At 42.5% G+C, this 10,000-nt stretch overlaps 1 protein-coding gene and 1 non-coding gene across 3 annotated transcripts in view; both read right to left on the reverse strand.

The window, feature by feature from the left end:
- LOC125047601 (collagen alpha-1(X) chain-like) overlaps window positions 1-10,000 on the reverse strand; it is a 209,418-nt gene that overhangs the window by 160,170 nt on the left and 39,248 nt on the right. The gene's annotated exons all lie outside the window — the stretch shown is intronic.
- Window positions 1,933-2,039, reverse strand: LOC125047746. The gene has a single exon (XR_007116768.1). It is a non-coding gene; the product is annotated as a U6 spliceosomal RNA (small nuclear RNA).

The raw sequence follows: 10,000 nt of genomic DNA on the forward strand, positions 1-10,000 counted from the left end.
GTGGAGGTGCGTATATATGTATAAGTATAAGTGTTTGTGTATGTAAGTGGGTATATGTATGTATGCGTATATGTATGTGTAGTTATGTGTGTATGTATATGTGTGTGTGTGTGTACGAGTATGCATGTGTGTATGTGTACGAGTATAAGTGTTTGTGTATGTATGTGGGTATATGTATGTATGTATATATGTATGGGTAGTTATGTGTGTATGTATATATGTGTGTATGTATGTGTACGAGTATATATGTGTACGAGTATGTATGTGGATATATGTATGTGTATGTATGCAGATATATGTATATATATATATATATATATATATATATATATATATATATATATATATATATGTGTGTGTGTGTGTGTGTGTGTGTGTGTGTGTATGTATGTGTACAAGGACATATGTATGTATATGTATATAAATGTATATATACATATATGTGTGTATGTGTATATATGTATGCATGTGTGCATGTATGTATATGTATATTTGTATGGGTGTACATAAGTATGTATACAGGGTATGTGTGCAAAAATGCGTGCGCATAAGTGTGGGTGAGTACATACATATGTATGCGCATATGAAGTGCGCGTATGTTTATATATGTGTATGCATGTACATGGGTTTAGTTGTGCAGAATGTATAAGTATGTATGTATATCATATGCATAGGAGCATTGTAAAGGCGTATGCTTTCATGTGCACGAAAATGAACATATGCGTAGTACTTAGGGCATTTGCGGGTGAACAACTAGTCGCATATACGCATAAATAAAATCAGTGTATAAAATAAAACCACACATATTTGCACTTCTGATACTCAAGCCCATGCTCACGGGAGTATACCCTGGTGTAGTGAGCAGGCCCGTGTGTTGCTGCTCTTAAGTCCACACTAGACAGGGCCAACCCTGCTGGAGGGGCTTATCAGTGGGATCCCGGCTAAAATACTCCTAGGCCAGTAGGTGGGAGGTAACTCGGCTGTCTACCTCACAATCAAGAACCACCAGTTGCACAAGCGGACATCCAAGGGCGGTCAGCTCCTCTGACTTCCGCGCCGCTGCAGTCGCTTCTTCTGGCGTGTATTTCGCCGAGGCTTCCTCGACCGTGCCTGCTTCTTCCGACGGCCGTTCCCCGGGAGTCTCCCCCGCTTTCCCTGCTACCGGCAGCTTCTCCGGCATGTCCTCGGACGGCAGCTCCTCTGGCTTCACCTCGGACGGCAGCTCCTCCGACGCGTCTTGCCGGCAGGTTTCCCGCTGCGACGGTTCCTTGGGCAGACGGATCGTGTCCATGTGCGACTCCGTGGTCCGTCGCTCTTCTGGCCAGCGTTTTACTCCCGGGAGTTTTGCTTAAGTAGCCCGGACGACGTCCTCCTTTGCACAAGGAGGGTCAGAGCAGGCCAAAGCAGGGGGCCCACGGTCCTCCACAGCGTTTGCTCTGCTTTCTGACGTCTTTCCTCCTCGCGGTTCCTGCGACACTGCTCATCCCACAGCTGCCTCTGCTTCTCCCGTTTCCGGTAGTAGAGAGCCAGCTGCTCGCGTCTGATCCTCTCCTGCTCCTGGATATAGTGGAAGAGGGCCATGCCTTCGAGGCCCAGCATCTCACCTTCCTGCACGTAGTTCCTCATGGTGCCGTTTTCCAGACCGTCTGATGCTGGCAAGGTCGCCAATGTCAGGGTTCGTTTTAAGGTCAGGTTAACGGAAACACACCAGAGGAAACATTCACAAGGTTTTAATGCTAAAGGGCACTAGTTACACTATACAACAGGATATTTACAAACAGAAGGGAGAGGATCCAGCGGAGCAGGTGAGCTCACATGGCGGAAGGAAGCACACACGTCAAAGTCACGGGACAACTGCTGAATTTCTTCTTCTTCTTTATGATTTGCGAAGTTCTAGCTTCGCCCGGGCCTTCTAAATATGACCCGGCCAAAAAGAATGTGGAACTCTTCACGATTTTGCGTGTCATCCTTGCGCAGGGGTCATGCTAATCTTCTCTGTATCGTTCCAATTTTAGTATATGTACTGCCGAAGCAAGTACTGCAGAATTTCTAATTGGTGCTTCTTTTATGTGTCCCGCCGATGCATAGGCCGATACCCTCGTTCCCCAACACAGTGAGCGAGCCAATCGCGAGAGGCCTAAGCCCGCCGCCTGGAGTAAGGTAAACACACCCGACGGTCCAGAGCAATCTCGCAGTTGTGACACAGAGCAACGGCCCTCATTCCCCGGAGGCGAAGGAGCCCCTGGTTACGGCGGCAATGAGGATCGCTCCGGAGCAGAGGGTGCTAAGAATCCCCGGCCAAGAGCAGGCCGCCCCACGTTGATGAACCTTTGCACATATAATATAAGAACAATGAGAACGGAATCCGGCCTGAGGAACTCTCCTTCATTAAATGGGATGTTGTAGGACTCTGTGAGGCTAGAAGACTAGGCGAAGAGACTAAATGATGGACACGTGCTCTATTGAAGAGGTAAACCTTAGGGTAGCAAGCAAGAATTAGGGGTAGGTTTCTTAGTTCACAAACGTGTAGAAATGAATATCGTAGAATTCCATATAATAAACGAAAGAGTAACTTCAGTAACAATAAAACTTAAAAAAAATAGGTTGTTCAAGTCTATGCTCCAACCTGCAGCCACAGTGATGACAAAATAAAAAGCTTCTATGAAGATGTTCACTTAGTCAGCGAAAGAGTAAAAACCAATTTCACAATAATTATGGGAGACTTTAATGCCAAAATAGGTAAAAGACAGAAGGAGAAACCGTAGTCGGGAACCACGGAATAGGCACTAGCAATGAGAGGGGACAAATGCTAGTTGACTTTGCGGAGGCTCTATCACTCAATATCATGAATACATTCTTCGAAAAAAGACTAGAGCGAAAGTGGACATGGAAGTCGCCAATGGACATCAGAAACGAAATTGACTTCATAATTTCAATTTTCAAATATTGTAAAAAATGTGGAAGTAATAAAAGTAATTAATAAAGTTAATGTTGGCAGCGATCATGGGTTGGTCAGAGGCCAAATTAGATTACACCTCAGAAGGGAAAGGAATCAACTCATACGAAAACCGCAGCCAAACTTAGCTAACTTGAAGACCAATGCGACAGAATTGAGAGTTAACATCCAAAACAGATATTCACTCCTCAACGATGAAGATCTCAACATTGAACAAATCAACAAACTGTTCAATGACATAATAAAGGTAGCTGCACTTGAAGTAGGCGATAAGAACGTCAAACAAAACTCCAGTAAGCTCTTGATAGAAACTAAAGAACTTATGCATATATATGCATATATATATATATATATATATATATATATATATTCATATATATATATATATATATATATATATATATACATATAGATAGATAGATATATAGATATATATATGCATATGTATTAGCTGAACTAACAAAAACTATAAACAAAATGAAGAGAGATGTATGGAAATCAATACTCAAATAATAATAGAAACAGTGATCTCAGGTACCAGCATGAAAAAAGCTAAAAGGAGACTTGAATATGGAGAAATCAAATGAATCCAATAAAGAAACCAGACGGTGATGTGACATATAATCAGAATAAAACAGGGATCTATACAATGCAAATGAACAGTCATAGATAGAAGCGAACTCGGTAACTAGAGAAGTACCTAACATCGCAACAGAAGAAATAAAGAGAGCGCTTAAAAGTGAAGATGGTATTAGTATAGACCTTGTAATAGATGCAGGAGAAATTGCATTAGTGAAACTAGCCAATCTTTTTAAGAAACTCCCATCTCTGACAGACTGGATTCTAACCAGCCTAGAAAACAGGCAGGCTTCCACAGTGGATTCTCAACAACAGAATAAAGGAAACCCCAGTGTATGGCATTCATCGATAACGAAAAGGCATTTGACTCTATACAAATACCAGCAGTAATAAAACTATTCGAAGACAGGGAGTAGAGGAGGTATATTGTAAAATGTTCAAAGATATATACGAATATGGGACAGCAACCATCAAGCTCCATACAGAAACCGATAAAATCCCAATTAAGAAAGGTGTTTACAGATAAGATTTGCAGATGATATTGTTCTATTTAGTGAATCTGCAAATTAAATGCAGCAACTAATAAATTATTTAAATAGAGAAAGCCTGAAAATTGGACTCAGGATGAACAAGAAAAAGACTAATATCATGTTCAACAGTAGAGTTCAATTCGAACAGATACATGTTCAAGGCGAAGCGCTAGAGGTGGTAGACAAGGATATTTACCCAGGGCAACTCGTACAGACAAACACATCTAGCGAAGAGGAAATTTAGCGACGCATCAGTCTAGGCTGGAGCGCCTTCGACAGACACAGTATCATACTAAAAGGCTCCTTCCCATTATGTTTAAAAAGAAAAGTCTTTAACCAATGCATCCTCCCAGTTATGACCTATGGATCAGAAACATGGACTACAGGCAAGTTACTAGAGACGAAACTAATAAGTGCCTATTCCTGCTGGGAATTCGTCTAAGAGATCGGAAGAGGGCGACGTGGATCAGGGAACATACAAAAGTGGAAGATATACGCGGGAGCATCAAAAAGAAAAAATGGCAATTGGAAGGTCATATATGTCGGAGAGAGGACAACAGATGAACAAAGAAAGTAACAGACTGGGTTATAGATAACATAAAGAGGCCAAGGGCCAGACCTATGACAAGATGGCATGACGAAATAACGAAATTTGGGGGCCAAGACTGGAAGCAAAAAATGCAAGAAAGACAAAGATGGAAAGGATTGGGAGAGGCCTATGTCCTGCAGTGGATTGACCTAGGCTGATGATGATGATGATGATATATATATGTATGTGTGTGTGCGTGTGTGTGTGTTCATAGACACATATTCATATACATATATATATATATATATATATATATATATATATATATATATATATATACATATATATATACACATAATTACATACATATATATACATATACATATATATACATATATATGCATATACACATACATACATATATATATAAATATATATATGTATATATGTATATAAATTGATATGTAGACATATATATATATATAAACATATATATATATATATATATATATATATATATATATTTACATATATATATATATATATATACATATATATGTGTGTGTGTGTGTTTGTGTGTGTGTGTACATATATATGTGTGTATTGATATATATATATATATATATATATATATATACATAAATATCACACACACACACAGAGTCTTTGTGAGTTGCTTGTTGTCACTATTGTCAGAGTTTGGTCGACGGAAACTCACGGCCTGGTTTCACTATTTATTATTGGTAGCGTAGCGTGGACGGAGGTTAGAATGGCCGGCTTGTGCAGAAGTGAAGACCCGAACAGTGGTTAGGCCCGGCAAGGTGGGGGCCCTGGAGGGTGACCCACAGGAAAAGGCCGCGTCCGAACTGGAGCGTGCCTCGAGGAAGAGTGTTTGTACGGGTCAAGGTTACGTCGGAGGTCATGGGCGCAGTGGGCGTGGCTAAGGTCAGTACAGCTGACCTTAGCCGAGAAACCTTATATATATATATATATATATATATATATATATATATATATATTATATATACATACATACATATATATGTATGTATATACACACATTTATATACATGTGCATATGTTTTATTTTCTCTCTATCTCTCTCTCTGTCTTTCTCTCTTTCTCTCGCTCTCTCTCTATCTCTCTATGTCTCTCTCAGACTCTCTCTATGTCCGTCTCCATCTCTGTCTCTCTCTCTGTCTTTCTCTCTTTCTCTCGCTCTCTCTCTCTCTATATATATATGTCTCTCTCAGACTCTCTCTATGTCTGTCTCCATCTCTGTCTTTCTCTATCTCTGTCTGTCTCTCTCTCTATATATATATGTCTCTCTCAGACTCTCTCTATGTCTGTCTCCATCTCTGTCTTTCTCTATCTCTGTCTGTCTGTCTGTCTCTCTCTGTCTCTCTCTGACTCTCTCTCTCTCTCTCTCTCTCTCTCTCTCTCTCTCTCTCTCTCTCTCTCTCTCTCTCTCTCTCTCTCTCTCTCTCTTTCTCTCCCTCTCTCTCTCTCTATCTCTCTCTCTTCCTCCCCCCCCCTCTCTCTCTCTCCCTCTCTCTCTCTCTCTCTCTCTATCTATCTATCTATCTATCTATCTATCTATCTCTCCCTCCCTCTCCCTCTCTCTCTCTCTCTCTATTCCTCTCTCTCTATCTCTCCCTCTCCCTATCTCGCTCTCTCTCTCTCTCTCTCTCTCTCTCTCTCTCTCTCTCTCTCTCTCTCTCTCTCTCTCTCTCTCTCTCTCTCTCCCTCCCCCCCCCCCCCTCTCTCTCTCTCTCTCTCTCTCTCTCTCTCTCTCTCTCTCTCTCTCTCTCTCTCTCTCTCTCTCTCTCTCTCTCTCTCCTTCCTCTCCCCCCCTCTCTCTCTATCTCTCTATTCCTCTCTTTCTTTCTTTCTCTCTCTCTTTGTCTCTCTTTCTTTGTGTCTCTCTCTCTATCTGTTTAATGGCCTACTCCCTCTTCATACCCTCGTTCCCCTCCCCCGGTGCCCAAGACCTTGCTGGTTATCGCCTATACCAACATTGACCTGCGTCCAGAACCGAACTTCATGAACATGCCCAAAGCGAGCCATTCCCACCCTTACCGACGAGTTTAATGGCCTTTCCCCTCGACTCCCACGGTACCCAAGACCCTACTGGAAATTGCCTGTGCCGAGTTTTGACCTGCGCCCAGAAAGTAACGACAACAGTGAAGTGCCCCCAGAGCAAGCGATTCCGAACCTTATTGTTAAATACCTTATAACTTCAAGTGCACTATTATCTTGATTACACTCAAAATGTTTGTTAAAAATTCCTTATTCTCAATCACTATGTTTGTAATCATTATTGTTATTGATATTGTAGTTATCCAATATTCATGATTTAATTGTTTAGTCATATCCAGTGTCCCTGACCCAACATGTGACCACAGGACCCCTACACTGCCATAAAGCAGAAAGTCTGTACTGACATTTCCCACCAAATCTATGTTGCCATATTCTTATGTTAATCGAATATTTTGTGAACCCCTCAAAATCTTAGAGAGCCGAAATCACTCTGCCCTCAGCATCGGCTCGGGCAACACCTCAAGCTCTCGCTAAGACCGCTTCGTCTCGCGGGCGTGGCAAGAGGCCTCGCTCCTCCATGGGCGTCTCTGCCACGCCTGTCCTCTGTACACCACCTACCATATTCCCGTGCAAATAAAAGCTTGGAAACAGCAACAACTTTCACTTCACTTCAAGAGTACCACACAAACGAGTGAGAGAGGATAAAGACCACCACAGTACAGTTCATGACACTGGTGGAATAACGCTGGGAAGATACTGCACCACAGTGTCATTACAATCTGTATATCGTATACATAACCACGATTTGTGTATGACAAGAGACAAAGACCGCGTGGCTGTTTGCCACGTGGCTCGAGGTTCAGTGGAGAACCATCGCTTCAGCGATGTTTTGCCTCACCAGACGTGCCCTAGCTCCCACGGGCTCAGGTCATCTCAGCCTTCCGGCTCCACGGGCTGGTCGGCGCCGCGACCTCCGCACTCGGCACTTACCCAAGACTCGTCTCGTGTGTCACCATAACTTGTGTTGTGAGCCGTACTTACGTTAACTATCACTGCTGTTCACCATAGCATTTTAAATTCTGGTGGCAGGATGGTCGTTGCGTCCTTTCGGCTCACAACACGGACACACAGTCTCCGAAATTCGCTCGACCGATCGCTACCACAATCGACATGTCTTTAAAACCACGTGAGTACACGTTTTGGACCTCTTCATTGTTTCCCTCCCTTCTTCTCCAATGAATGTGTTAGGCCGTTTGTGCTGTCACTCTCGCGTTGGTTTTGTTGTATAAAAGTGATAATTGACAGCAAATGGCACGCTCTCACTTACTTCTGAACTTAGATCGCATTACTGTGTGATCATGGTAGTCAACCAACATGAATATCGTCCATTTATTATATGTTTCTTTTTTCCGTTATTAGAGATGTATGTTGTGTCAACTGCAGCAAATTTAACGCTTTCGTGATTTTGTGGTTATCATGATTATTATTTCATTAATTTTTATTCTTATCCCGCATTTCCCGTCTTGACCTGACCTCGGAATGACAGTCATTAATAAGGAAACCCGCCTTAACAGCTTGATGACCTGACCTCACTTTCTCTCACTTCCGGTCGATTGACACGTGAAATAGCTCGAGAGACAGATCGCTGTTCCCATTAATTGTTTTTGTAATTTTTTACAACATTGGGATAACGCGTAGCAAAGTTACATGTTCATTGGTGACACGTTCTATCGGCGATAGAACGGAGCTTGTAACGCGATTTTATATACATTTATTATTTTGAGTATAGCGTTAGTATCTTCCCCATATCATAGTGCACAGGGATGCTTGATTAACCTGGGGTTGCGTATTTGCTTAATAGATATACGCTCCGACGTAACGATAGTAGGTACAGGTAAAACCAAAGTTATTCGTACGTTCGGCAACTTTTGAGCCGGTGTGACCCACAAGTACGTCCGTTAATTAATGTAGGACTAGGAATTAAGATAGAATCGTTATTCGCTTATTACTCTATACCCTGCTCATCCTTTAGAAGTCGCTGGCATGTTTTGGGTAAATCCCAGGCGATCTTGTGATTCGTGATAGATACCCGTAGGGCATGTCAAGAGCGCCCATCACAGATTCGCAGCATAGAGTGGGTTATTTATACATTTTCCCAGCTCGTTTCGCTTCGTATAGTGCGGTATTTTGGATATAGACCCCCGTCAATGAAGTCTGCATGCGCAGCTAGACATGGCTACCTTGGGAGATTTGCTGACCCCGTGAAGATTCGCTTGCCAGAAGCTTGCGAATATTTTTCACGTCACCGTTCATTAGTACGTCATTCTGTCGCATATCATTAAATGTGGTAGTTCAATGTGGTAGTTTAAATAATTTTGTATTAATTTTTATAGCTAGTTTATGGTACTTTTGTTAACATGAACGTCATTCAAGTGTTTGGCACACATGTCCGCTCTGTGAGCTCACTCTCACTTTTCATTCTCATTGACGCTCCCTGTAGCTCACACACGCACACACACACTCATTCACTCACTGATCCACGCGGAACATAAGACACTGAAACCTTTCATTAATAGGGTCTGTTGCTGTCGTATTTGCATGCGTAAAGATCTATGACGTATCTCTTTGGCCCGCGATTTTATCAGTCGTTACGAGTGACTAGTACATATATTCTTAGTTTATATACATTTCTTATCTGCGTTACGACAATTGGTTCAAGTAAATCCTTGCAGATTGCCGTTGTCGTTTCCTTTATTTACCCTCCTATCTATCAGAGACGGTTGGTAGTTCAAACCAGGTCCTTGCGGATCGCTACTGACGTCTCCCTTTTCTGTTTTCTTCTTAACCTTTGTGAAAGTAAAACACAAAATGATAAAAAACACGAAAATAACGTAAAATCAAGCATTAAAAACTGCAAATTTACATAAATAATCGGCTAGTGGCGCTTAACACCTCTTTCTCTGTTGCCTTTCTTTTTCTCTATCTTGCCTTTCTTTTTCTCTATCTTCCTTACGTGTGATAATCTGGTTCACCGATATCTGACATGGCACCAAAGGAGGACGCTGCTGCAGAAACGGTCACCTTAGGATGCTGCGGGAAGGACGTCAGAATAGGTATTAAGCTGCCCCAGGATGTGGAAGGGCGCCGCCTGCCAGGACGCCCGCAGATCCGGTCAAACTCTAGGAGCTCGTCAGCGCAGGTATCAGCTGCTCTGAGATGCCGAAGAGGACGCCTCCTGCCCGGACACCCGTAGATACACACGATGATTACGAGGACGCCTGGACGAGCGTGCAGCCGAGAAAGAAATGAATTGGGCGAGTACGCCGCCGATTTAGGCCTGGACGAGGACTACGAGGAAGTATGGAC

Source organism: Penaeus chinensis, chromosome 41, assembly GCF_019202785.1.
Source record: "Penaeus chinensis breed Huanghai No. 1 chromosome 41, ASM1920278v2, whole genome shotgun sequence".
Lineage (NCBI taxonomy): Eukaryota > Metazoa > Arthropoda > Malacostraca > Decapoda > Penaeidae > Penaeus > Penaeus chinensis.